This window comes from Monopterus albus, unplaced genomic scaffold, assembly GCF_001952655.1.
Source record: "Monopterus albus unplaced genomic scaffold, M_albus_1.0 scaffold270.1, whole genome shotgun sequence".
Lineage (NCBI taxonomy): Eukaryota > Metazoa > Chordata > Actinopteri > Synbranchiformes > Synbranchidae > Monopterus > Monopterus albus.
Genome location: NW_018128150.1, coordinates 693,621 through 707,515, shown reverse-complemented (window position 1 = coordinate 707,515; position 13,895 = coordinate 693,621). Strand labels below are relative to the sequence as shown.

At 41.1% G+C, this 13,895-nt stretch overlaps 1 long non-coding RNA gene across 1 annotated transcript in view; it reads left to right on the top strand.

Annotated features, from left to right (window-relative positions):
• The window catches only part of LOC109972823 (uncharacterized), a 15,972-nt gene extending 10,312 nt beyond the window's left edge, over window positions 1-5,660 (top strand). The window contains exons 2-3 of the long non-coding RNA XR_002276742.1: window positions 4,254-4,565; window positions 5,427-5,660. This is a non-coding gene — a long non-coding RNA (uncharacterized LOC109972823). The remainder of the gene's footprint in view (window positions 1-4,253; window positions 4,566-5,426) is intronic.
• Window positions 5,661-13,895: the final 8,235 nt, after the last annotated feature.

The window sequence follows — 13,895 nt, the reverse complement described above, 5'->3', positions numbered from 1 at the left end:
GGATTTGATCACACACAGTATTAACACTGGTGACGCTGCCCCGATAAAGCTTCACCCATACAGAACGTCACCTGCTACTCAGGCGGTATTACAGCGTGAGGTGGTGAAACGTCTAGAAAACAACATAATCAAACAGTCCCACAGTCCCTGGTCAGCCCCAGTTGTGCTTGTCTGGAAGAAGGATGGCACATATCATTTCTGTGTCGATTATCGACGCCTCAATGAGGTTACAATTAAAGACTCGCACCTCTTGCACGTGTTGACAACACCCTTGACAGGCTTTCTGGTGCTAAAGTGTTTACCACCATTGATTTGACTGCTGGCTACTGGCAAATTCCACTTAAGCCAGCTGACAAGGAAAAGACAGTTTTTTCCACTGGTAGCAGGCTGAATCAGTTCCGCATGATGCCAATGGGCATCTCCAACGCGCCTCCCAGTTTTCAGCGGCTAATGGAACTCCTGCTTTGAGGTCTGCACTGGCGTATTTGTTTGATCTACCTCGATGACATTATCGTTTACAGTGCTGATCTTACACAACACTTACAGCACCTGCGTGAGGTTTTCCAGCGATTTCGTGTGGCTGGTCTGAAACTTAAACCATCCAAGTGCCAGCTAGCATGCGCCTCTGTCACTTTTCTGGGTCATCACGTTTCCAGCGCTGGTGAGGAGCCAGACCCATCAAACATTGTTAAAGTTAAGACATGGCCAGTTTCAACATCATCAAGAACTCCCACTAGACCATGATCCTACTGGTAGACATGCTCATTGGGCCATAGAATTGGACCTTTACAATTGGCATGTCAATCACCCCAAGGGGGCGAAACACCTTAATGCAGACGCCATGTCCAGACACCCAGACACTAACCTTGTGGAGTCTGATAACCACGCACAGGACATTGTGTCCAACCTTTCGGCGGCAACTCAGACCACCTTACTACCTCCACAAAAGGATCCAATTTTGACACAAATTCACATGTCAACAATGACCGAAAAAGTTATTTCGGTAACAACCTTTCCAAGTCGCACAACATCGAGTCTCGTTATCATTCAGAGTGATTGGAATGTGATGAAAAAACAAAGGTTGGATCCAGACTTAGCCGTTGTTTTCTCCTGGATAGAAACAGGACATAGACTATCCTTATGGAGGCTATGCAATGCTTCCCCATACCTCAGGAAACTGTGGACACAGTTTAACCGACTTAGCATTAATGACGGTATGTTATGCAGACACGTACACAACTCTGGTGATGATGTGTTGCAGGTGTTCATCCCCACATTGCTGATTCCAGACATACTCAAACATGTCCATGGACACCCATCTGTGGGTCATTACGGTCAGGCCAAAACATTAGACAGAGCTATGCAGTCCTTCTATTGGCCATACATGTCCTCTGACATTGGCAGACACTGCTTGCAATGCACAGCTTGCCAGTCACGGCGTTCTCCTGTGCCCCGACGACAGGCACCCCTCATTCCCATCTCTCCTGCCCGTCCATTCCAGATGGTGGCAGCAGACATAACGGAGTTGCCTGTTTCAACCAAGGGTAACCGCTATGTTCTAGTAATGATGGACCTGTTCACCAAGTTTGTCAATCTCTATCCGTTAAAGGATCAAACTGCTGTTTCAGTGGCAGGTTGCATCTTCGACCATTACATTCCACAGCATGGTGTTCCTGAGGCCCTACACTCAGATCAGGGTAGACAGTTCGAGTCCGACCTCATAAAGCACCTTTGTACCTTGATGTCAATTAAGAAACTTCGCACATCCCCTTACCATGCTCAGTGCGACTGTGCCGTGGAACATTTTAACAGGACGTTAAAAGACGAAGTTTCCAAGCTTATTTTTGACTCAGGCTCGGAGTGGGATGAGTGCCTCCCACAGGTTGCATTGGCTTATAACACCACAAAACACACTAGCACAGGCCATACACCTTCCTTTTTGGCTCATGGCCGGGAAGCTCGTGTTCCTCTGGACACACTGCTGCAGGACAATAACACTACCAGCTCAGCTACTGCTGGCACACCTGCAGCATACGCTAATGCATTGCACAAGAAGCTAGCCTATGTTTATCGTTCAGCAGTTGCTTCTCGAGTAAGGCTCAAGATCTCCAACGCCTGAACTATGACTGCCATTTGAAATACACACCATACAACAAGGGTGATTTGGTTTTGGTGGATGACCCTGCCCACCGATACAACAAACTACAGTCTTATGCAAAAGTTTAGGCACCCCTTGATAAATAACAGATTTTGGTGATTTTTTATTTGAACAGATGTTAACACAGTTTCTCTTGGAAATGGAAAAAATGCACAATATTTTCAGCAAACAGTGATGCATAGTTACTTCTTATGCCATAAATTGAACAAAAATAAAAAATAAAAACATTATTATGGCATGGTGCAAAAGTTTGGGCACCCTACACAATCAGTACTTAGTAACACCTCCTCTGGCAGATATCACAGCTTGCAAACGCTTTTCATAGCCAGCTAAAAGTCTTTCAATTCTTGTACTTGGGATCTTCTCCCATTCTTCCTTGCAAAAGGCTTCTAGTTCTGTAATATTCTTTGGTCGTCTTGCATGCACAGCTCTTTTAAGATCTACCCACAAATTTTCAATGATGTTTAAATCAGGGGACTGTGATGGCCATTCCAAAACCTTCAGCCTGCGTCTCTTGAGGTATTCCATAGTGGATTTCGAGGTATGTTTAGGATCATTGTCCTGTTGTAGAAGCCATCCTCTTTTCAGCTTCAGCTTTTTTACAGATGGTGTGATGTTTGCTTCCAGAATTTGCTGGTATTTAGTGGAATCCATTCTTCCCTCCACCCGTGCAATGTTTCCTGTGCCACTGGCTGCAACACAACCCCAGAGCATGATAGATCCACCCCCATGCTTAATAGTTGGCAAGGTGTTCTTTTCATGAAATGCTGCTCCTTTTTTTCTCCAAACATGCCTTTGCTGATTGTGTCCAAAGAGTTCTATTTTAACTTCATCAGTCCACAGCACTTGTTTCCAAAACGCATCGGGCTTCTGTAGATGTCCTGTTGCATACTTCAGATGTTGGATTTTATGATGGGGACGCAGATAAGGTTTTCTTCTGCTGACTCTTCCATGAAGGCCTTGTCTGTGCAAGCATCGCTGCACAGTGGAACGGTGCACCACCACTCCTGAGTCTGCTAAATCTTCCTGCAGGTTTTTTGCAGTCAAATGGGGGTTTTGATTTGTCTTTCTGACCAGCATACGAGCAGTTCTGTCCGAGAGTTTTCTTGGTCTTCCAGATCTCATCTTGACCTCCACAGTTCCCCTGATCTGCCATCTCTTAATTACATTTCTTACTGTGGAAACTGCAAGCTGACAACGCTTTGCTATCTTCTTGTAGCCTTCTCCTGCATTGTGGGCATCAATAACTTTCATTTTCAGGGTCTTACACAGCTGCTTAGAGGAACCCATGGTTGCTGGGTGTCCACAAGTGTGTGCACAAGGTTTGAAGAGTCAAGGTATTTGTACAGCTTTGAAATTGGCATTTACCAATGACAGCTGTTGCTGTGCATCAGATCTAATGAGCTGATTAAGGTCTGAAACCTTGTGAGAGACTTTGAGACTCTGGAACTCTTAGGGTGCCCAAACTTTTGCACCATGCCATAATAATGTTTTTATTTTTTATTTTTGTTCAATTTATGGCATAAGAAGTAACTATGCATCACTGTTTGCTGAAAATATTGTGCATTTTTTCCATTTCCAAGAGAAACTGTGTTAACATCTGTTCAAATAAAAAATCACCAAAATCTGTTATTTATCAAGGGGTGCCTAAACTTTTGCATAAGACTGTATATCCTCGTTAGGTGGGCCCTTATGAGGTTTTGCGGTCAATTTGCCCCTCAGGTAGTTCCACCCCTGTCAATTTTGAGGTTCATGACTTAGCTAAGCCCCAGGCCAAAGCAAGGATCATACACTACAACCGCATGAAACCATACATTACTGACTCACAATACACTCACACCCATGCCTCAACATGATTGAGCAATTAGGCTCATTCCTTCCTACAGTGAGGACAGTGAGCTTGAGGAGAGTGACAGTGAGGAAGAGTGGACCCCAGAATCAGGTTTGAGGCAGAGTTAGGAGATCAGGGTCAATAGAGTAACATACTGCATGTAATGAACATGCGTGTGCATGTGCATATGTGTGGGCATCAGTGGGTGAAGAGAGGTATATGACCTATTCTAATCTTATGCTTCTGGGTTTCTTTTGAAAACAGATGGCCTGTCCGATGACCACCAGCTGACATGACCATCGTGACTGCCTGGCTGCTCTATGAGACTGCAGCAGCACTCGGATGAGACAAGACGAACAGATGAAGCTTCATACGTTCAAGTTATATATTGCAGAAAGCTTATGCAAAAGTGACATGAATCTGGAGCATAAGAAAGGTCGTCCCAGTTCCACAATTGCTGGGGAGTATGAAGAAAAGAGGAGAAAAGGACCCACTGCCCCCATTCTGGTCCCTGATGTGCGTCTGGACACCACAGCCCACTGGATGGTCTTCGATGAAAAGAAAGGGAGATGCAAGGTACCTGGATGCAAAGATACACCTAAAGCCAAATGCCAAAAATGTGATGTCCACCTCTGTTTCACATCCACCAGCAACTGCTTCCTGAGGTTCCATACAGAATAATACAGACTGTGCTCTGTAAAAAAGAGAAACAGTACCCCACAGGAACACACATTCAGAAACACAAACACACACTGCAGCTAATCTCTAACCCACTGACTGATAAACCATTTATGGCCGATGTTTGCTGAAATAAAACTTCTTCTAATGTATTTATTGCTTGTTTGTTCCTCATCCCACTTATTATATAATATAGAAAACCTTGGTGTTTTAGTACCCTTATAGCATCTTGTTGCCCTGAGGCAACAAGATGCTATAAGATGCTAAGATGTCCCCCCCTGCTAAATGTCCCCTGAGGGGACATTTTATGATTGATATATTATCAGGGACCCCCAAGCTCCCAAAAACTAGGGTGACATTTTTTTTAGTCCTAAAATAAAAATTCATGCCATTAATTAAGGTTCTCAAAGTTCCATACAGATATGGAAAATATAGTTCTAATTGTTGTAGAACTTTCTTCAGAATTATCGTGTATTTAAGTTTTCTTCAGTATCAGTGTAATCCAGTGATAGCTGTATGTACATTCCTGCAAACAGGAACTGCTAATAGTTCATTTACGTACATACCCCTAATGGTGCTAATTTGCCAGAATGCAAACAAATATAGGTTAACAGCTAATGGGACTCAAGTTAGTTATCTTACTGTTTCCATTCCCAGGAGCCCTCAAATTATGGTTTGGTGGCTATTAAATCAGTGAACACAGATTGCAAAGTTGCTTTATGTGTTTTTTTACACTTGTCTTTCATGTCTTCACAACAGATTGTGTTCCATTCTAGCAAATGACACTCCACGACACCCCTGGATCCCCTACTTGTTTTATGCCTCAAGCCTTTTTCTCTGGTGCATTTAGTGAAGCGTAATTTCCACATAGAGTTGTTTAAATCACACATATCCCCTGTTACTTTATGCTGTAAACCTATAGCCTTTCTGTTATGACTGATCAAGCTTGTGTGGTGACACTGTAAAGTTGGGGAAAACCCTGTAAAATCAATAAAGCCATATGTAAAAACATTGCTGGCTCCTTCCTGATGAGCCTACATATTTTTGTCCAGCACATTTTTGCTGTCGGTGAGCCTGGTGAAGACGGTTTGTCAAACACAGTCCTGTTGATAGACAGACAACTGTTCTGATTGGAGAGGCACGGAATGCCCCCCTCATGTCTTGCTTTCAGTTTGAATTCCTGTGCCCTTTCATCAGGGTGCAGGTTTCTGCTAAGTGGAGAAAGCCACTAACACCACAAGAACAGCTTTTGCTACACCAGGTAGGGCTGCTGGTAGCGATGACATGTTCAGCGGCTAGTCAATGTCAAGTTTAAAACATTGACTCTGCATGGTGAAGTCAAGTAGTCAGCTAGTTGGCTAATCTGGGGGCGTGTGCGCACACACACACACACACACAGGTATATGGTGTCAGGTGGGGAGAATGTGCTGCTGTTTAGCCTTGACCTGTTAGTGAGCTGGAATCACCCAAGTAATGGTTTGTCCTAAAGGAATTAACAGCCATAGTGGCTGACACATGGTGCCATAGCCATAACACATGGTGCCTTATGCCTAGCAAAGGGTCTCACTGTGTTTGTCTGTGTGTGGTGTTTTCATCAACCTCTATAAGGGTCAGCTCTATCTAAACCGTCCTATTTCAGAATTTTAAGACACACCAGTCTGTGCGTTGTGCGTGTGTGTGCACGCGCTGAAGGATCAGCTTGGCAGTCTCCCAGCAGGAGCACAATGGTGAAGTTATACTAACTATCATCAGGTTGACTGGCATTCTAAAGTGTAAACAACTCTGTAGGCTGATGTGGGAGAAAACTGTAGCACCCATGGGTGAAAGTGAGGTCAGCACATTCAGTCCAGTAAAAATATTACTATTTACCACATAAAATAACCACAAATGTACAGAAATAGTGTGTGCCACATCTGTTTCTTTCCTACAGCTCAGAGAAAGTTGGGCCAACAAAGTCAAACATCACCTTTGTAAAATACCTACCTTGCTGTTTTTGACTATTTTGACTTTGTATGCAGTACATTAGTACGTTCTGATGCATAACAGAGCCTTAAATTAGGTAGAATAGATCAGACTGCACCTCCACAAGCATATGCTCCCCTTGCTTTCCTTTATGTATAGGCTGGGCTACAGCATTGCCCTAACACATTATAAAATAGGCTTTAGTCATTATATTGTTCATTCATTTAATGCTGAGTTGGGCAGCAGTGCACTCGCTACATATGCAGTACTTGGGTCCATATGCTAAGTATTTGGACAGTTACACAGTTTTCACATTTTTTCCTCTGTACACCAGTACAGTGGATCTGAAATCAGTCAGGGTGTTACTGAAGTGTAGATTTTCAGCTTTAAATCATTGGGTTGAACAAACATAACACATTAACCATTTAGAGATTATAGCCATTTTTATAGAAGTCCTTCATTTTCAGAGGCTCAAAAGTAATAATATTTATGGACTCATATGTATATAAGCTTATCAAACACATCCAAAATAGGCATATAGAAACCAGGCAAAACCAGCATTGAATCTGATAAATTAAGCATGGCTCATAGACCAACATTTAATTATACTGGTAGGGTATACTAGTTTTTCTGCTACTGAGAAACAGCCCACCTGTGCAAGTTGACAGCTTAAAGGGGAAGACAGAGTGGCAATTATTATAAATGATCAATTATCAATTATTTCTCCAAAATATATGTAATGGCAAATCTGATCAAAACACAAGGTCAACTGTTCACGCTGGTGAATGTGTCTTTATCACATGAGTCTGGAGAGAGGTACAGCAGTGACCCCCCATCCAACTTTCTTTTGATCATTGCCCAGATACCGTCCAGGCTCTTCCACACTTGGTCACCGTGCATAGATACTTGGGGCCTGTCGTATTTCCAACTGGCCAAACCAGTCTGCTGCAGGCAGTGAGGAGGCAGCAGCCTTCAATAGGCACACTCAAAACATCTTAAGTTGTCTATCAAGAATCTGTCACTTCCTATAGTTTAATGCACACATATGTTAGGGACCAGTCAAGACAGCCATTTACAGTAGCATTAATGGAAACAACACACAAAACTAAAGAATGGAAAATATGACCAGATTTATGTTGCTGCTAAAAACCACTTAATCTACACAAGTCTGAAAATGGCATACCCAAATAAAATGGTTAATAATTTTGAATCATGACAATTATATTCATGTCCCTGGTCTCTTTTGACATGTAGCAATTTGTACGTTACTATCAAACAATCAGAATTAGCCTAAGTTATATTTACATTTTTTAAGAGTTTCCAAGGACATTTAGATTCTCAGCAGCAAGCAAACAAAGCAGAGAATGATTGTCTGGAAATTTAACAAATGACAAATTATCTGTTTATTCAAGTTAACATCCAGGTTAATCTCTGTAACTTTAAGATTTCCATACACAGTATATATTATGCTAAGTAAAACAATATATTAGTTTGGCCACTGAATGAAAACTGCCCACCTCTATAAATGAATTCATTGCAAAATATTTAGTTATGCTTTGTCATTAATTCATTTTACTTCCTTTATCATTTTATTGCTACACAGGAATAAATCATTTTTATATTACATCTTTCACATTAGTAGATAATATAAAATTTGTCGACCGCTACACATTAACTTGAATAATTCTAAAACTTATCAGGGTACTACCAATGTACCATTAAATTTATAATCTGAAATTTTATTACCTGCAAGGCCTTAAATTTAAAAATGTACATCATCTCTGCATTATCAAATGAAGTGAATTTGGTGCTCCCTCTCCCAAAGCAAGGCTTTGATTTTAATTATTCCTTATTGAGTAGGTGTTATGGGCAGAGCGATGGATTGAGCTTCACTGGAGTACAGTGCTCTATTCAGCTTAATGGTCAGAGCCATGCATATTAAATACAGAGACAGGGAAGGGAAGAACTGGGGAAGAGAGATGGTTGAATACATGCTTCACTCAGCTGTAATCACCCTTTTGCAGTGAGAGGATTTCAAATAAAGAAATGATGGGAGGGTAAGAAGCAGGATTAGAATATGAGATGGAAAGATGCAAAGAGTTAGGCTTGAGAGCGACATGGACAAAGGGGTGGGGAGGGTGTTATTTTCTGCAGTGACCTCCGGTGGCATATTGCTGATGACAAACTTAATGGAGCCTCATTTCCCCAGTGCTGTTCACCTCACTGCTCCTGTCTGGACCTTTTCCCTTCCCCTCTGCTACACCTTATCTCCCTCTTTCTCTGGGTACTATAGTGATTATGTATGCTTGAAGGAAACTGATCATTCTGCCCAGTCACCGTGTTAACATTAATAAAACAGGGCTATTTGGAAACTGTCTTCTCCCCTCTCTTCCTCTCCTCTGCCAGAGCATCTGCTAATACACTGTCATTACAACTAAACAGTCTAAATGGACAGGGTGAATAAACTTCAGTTAATTTAGCTGGTGATGAATGTGGATTTAAAGCAATGAGGGAGTAAGCTCAGCCAGCAGTAAAGGTTTCAAAATCTGTCTCAAAGCTTGCAAATGAACACAAGTCAGCTAAGAGGAAGCTCACACTTAAGTTTGAGGCAATACCTGACATGAACTCTGCTTCATTAAGAGAGCAGCAGTGTTTAACTGATAATGGTTTTTGAAGAATGAAATAAAGAAGATAGTCATGAGCTTTGAACATATCATGAGCTTCATTATTCAAAATAATGTTCAGAATCTTCCAATCTGACTTTGGCATACCTTTAAACAGTTACAGGGTAAAATGTTTCACAGTAGAAACTTGTCTGAAACTGCATTTTAAAATAGACAGATGGAATATGATGATTTTCTTTTAAAAATACTTGAACATTTTTGGAAATATGCTGATGCTTTGTACAGTAAATGTGAAGCTGCAGTTAGCAGCTAACTACTATAGCTTAGCCTAACAAAGACTTGAAATATGGGGAATGACTAGCCCAGCTAGAGATATCAGTCTGCCAACAAGCAGACCTCTGATATTCACAGATTCATGTCTTACATCTAGTTAATTTGATTTGTACAAAAAACACAGTGTGTGCCAAACCTTCCCTTGGCAAGAAGCAGTGGCCAGGTACTGCTCCCAGCCAGGAAATAAAATGACCCATTTGAAAAAAAAAAAAAAAAAAAAAGAAAATTTCAGAAGGGAGTGAAAAAAACCATCACATTTAAGAGCCCATGGAATCACATTCACAAAACTTGTTTTGTCCAATCAGAAGTCCCCAGTTTAACGACATTCAGATTAACATGAGACTAACATGATATGTGCAAACCAGTGGGAAGGGATTAAAGTCTCTTGACATGACATCACTTCCTTTTCTGCCACAAAAAGATGAAGGCATATTTGAGAATATTTTTACTGTTACTTTATGTCCCTTTTACTCAGAACAGTTACATAAGTGATATTTTCAGGTATTACTGGGCAGGTAAACAGACAGGCAACAAATGAAAGGAAAACCCAATGTAAAATATCTTAGTAAGGTTCTGGGCCATCACGTGCACCTTGGTATTGACTCTCCAAATCTGAACTCTATTGGGGGGGTGAACACCAGTCTTCCAAAAGATATTCCCTCATGTGGTGTTGATGGTGGTGGGGACGCTGTCTAACACATTGGTCCAACATTTCCTATAAGTGTTCAACTGCGTTGAGATCTGGTGACTGTGAAACATATGATTCACATCATTTTCATACTCATCAAACCTTTCGGTGACCCCTTATGGCCTAAGGATGAGGGCATTGTCATCCTGCAGAGACCATTCTTTTATTCATGTTTTTCCTTTAATTTTTCACCTGTCTGTGGCTTTATGGTCAGTTTTTTATAGAGATTATAACTAACTTATCATTTTGATATTAGCAGATAATTTGACAACAGGGAAAGCACAGAGGGCATAGATTTTGTTGACCTTGATTCAGTTCCATTACATCCCCCAATAAGCCATGCTACTAAGCCAGCATGTAAAATACCAGGACCCTGAAACCAGCAGATTTAACTGGAATGCGTTTTTATTTATGACATTACACTTGCATTTTTCCTGCAAGAACATGCCAGAATTTCTGCTGTGAAAAAGTTTGATCACTGTGTTGGTGGTTAATTTTTTGTCAACTAATACTTAACTGACTAATCTTCTGTGCTTTGAAAATAATATGATAGTTTGGAAACATTGATCAACAACAACAAAAAAAAAACAACAGCAACTTGAAGGCTCAGCAATTATTTCTGGACTTTCCAAACCTGAGAGAATAGGAGCTCAGAGGAAGCCTGTTATAAGTCAACCAACTCATATCACTAACATAATGAATGCTGCCATGTGGCATCCACATAGAGTGCTGTAGCCCCTAGCAATACAGTTCCAGGATGTCTAAAGGAAGACTTTTGAGCCTCTCAGCAGGACCAAACATTCCACTCAAAGAGCCATCAGTCCACTGAGCAGCTGCAGTTTGTACACCCTGAGATCCAAATGTCAACAATTACATCAAAGGATATGGTTGAAACTTTTGAAAAGGTCAACTCAACAACATTACTGTCCACAACAAGTTATTTCTCACTTCAGGGAAGTCAACACTGCTGCCATCATTGCCTTTTGCCTCATCTCTGCAAAGTTACATCTACAGGTCAGAGGATAGGCCAAGACCGCAAACCCACCCCCACCCCCCTCAAGAGATGGTGACAACTGTGAGATTGACACAGTGACACTTCAAACAGAGGTTCACCAAAGTAGCATGACATTCTCTATTAACACATACTTGCTCTTTCCTAACCAGTCACTCGTAGGAAATAGTCAGAATACACAACCAGAGAATGTGTTACTCTTGTATTACAAATGCTGAAAGTGTAATGGTTGATAAGTAACATCCTAAGATGGGTATTTGCCATTAGGAGTCATGAAAAGCAAACAGTCCAAAAGACCCAGTGCACCCTATCTCAGCAATGGCTTGTGAGTGTTTTCCTCAACAGCAAAAATAGCTGACCTGGTACACTGTGACCTGGCCTGCAGCATTTCATTTACAAGAAAAGGAGGGAAGAGTATGAGAAGGGAACAGTGTCAGAGAAAAACAACAGCATTGGAGAACAAGGCAGGGAAAAGATGTGGGAAATTAAGCGAAGAAGAGGAAGAGAGACAACTGAGACAAAGAAGATGACAGACTTGTGTGAAACTACAGCGGTGCTCAGCAGAGCAAAACTAACACACAGCACTCTGACAGACACATACACACTTCTGTGTTTCACTGAGCCTTGCTTTGTGGAAACAGACTAGAGCTTTAAAAGCTGACATCACATACCCTACTAAGCACAGTTATTATTCTGACTGCTAAGCACTACCAAATTGAATTCGTTGTGGTTGTAAAACACTTTGTCAGGGACCAAAGGTGGGTCACAGGGAGACAAACATGCCTCAGGCAGAGAGGCTATCTCATGTTAGACACAGTATTTACAACATGCTAGCAAAACCTTCACATGTTCTTAAAATATGGAAAGGTAGGCAAAATAAAATTCAGCTCAAGTAGTTATATTGGTTTGATTACAATTATGATACGCAAGTAATACAAGTTTACAATAACATGTCCTTAGGTCACATGTGACTGTTTGCTTACTTACTGTTGTTATGCCTGTTAAGCTTTCTGTTCTCGTATGTATGGAAGGAAATGCCCACTAAAAGGTTTGAGAGTGCACAAAATAATTTTCTAGTGCTATTCAGTTTGCAACTCAGAAATTAAGAGAACTTGATGAGTTCTTACAGTTCCCTGCCTGTGCACTCTTAAAATCTGAAATTGCAAACAAGTGCATGGATTGCCCGGACTATGCTCTCAAATCTGATTCTACTCATACAGTCATGTGCCTGCATGCTCTGAAATGCTGAGTTAAAACTGAATGGCGTTTGAAATGTGGTTAGTGCACCCTCAAACGTTTTGGTGGGGATTTACTTTCATATGCATGGCACATACAGTAGACCAATACAATACCCAGTGATAGCAATGCCCAAAATTTATAGTAATTTTGAAAACAGTGGGTTCTTGATTTTACACAGAGGTAGCCATCAGTTGTAGCCAGCTGAAATGACAACTGTTACCGGTGGATTTTATTAGCTAGCTTTTTTAACAAACCAATCATCAATGTAATTTTCAATTTCTGAATGGTCAGCCATCTCCTCTGATAAAATTTCAACCCTGTCAGGGCCCTAGCAATGGGCAGCTGTTGAGCAAAGGATTGCTGCCGTGCATATGGCTGTACAGCATTCTAGTACAAACACCCCCCTTTTCAGTCAAAATGACATCTAAAGCCAATCTGTTCTGATACGACATAAGAGAAGTGGCTGCCAGTTGCTCCTGAAACTCAACAACTAAATTTCTGGTAAGATTAGTGCGATTAGTGAGATTAGTAAGACACTGAACATTAAACTAGACATAGAGCAGTATACAAATATATTTATCAAACTGTCTTAATTGCTCTTGCTGTGGCCACACAGAGCAGTCAAGAATATCACATGCATCTACCATTAAAGTGGAAGTTTTACCCAAATTAAAAACAACTTGGGTGGAATCAGATTCTGCTATAGTTGCTTTAGTCAACGAAAATTAGGACTAAATATCATTGTCAATGAACCTTTATCGCATGACGAAAACGAGACGCAACGAAAATGCTGGTCGTGTGACCATGACTATAATTAAATGTATAGTGCAATATTGTTGACAAAATAAAACAGGACTACATGTGGTTCACAAAATAAAAACTATGCCAAAATGTCTCTTTATTTTTGTTGACCAAAATGAAATGAAATGTTATTTTGTCTTGTTCAGTCGCGTTATTATTATTTAGCAGTATTTCTGTTTCCTGTGTCTCGCTTCAGGTGCCGCATCAGACGCGTCGCACTGCGCAGACGCAGGCAACGTCACTTCCTTAACCCCCACTTGCAGCATTATTTAGAAGACGACAACAGACAAGTCTGACACAGAGAAAGGGACCGATGGCCGGCCAGCTGGAGTTCGTCTATGGGAGAAAAAGAAGAAACGAACGAAACGACATTTGGCAAAACTTTAATTACATAGAAGTGGAAAAGAAAACAATGTGTTGTGGGAAAAGATGGGGAGAAATGTGGTCACAAAATCACACAAAATGTGTATTGGATGTATTCTTAAAGCTATAAGGTAATAATAATATCATAAGATAACCAGTTGCATCTTCTGCTGGAGAGCAATGTGTCTCATGGATCCAGTTACTTA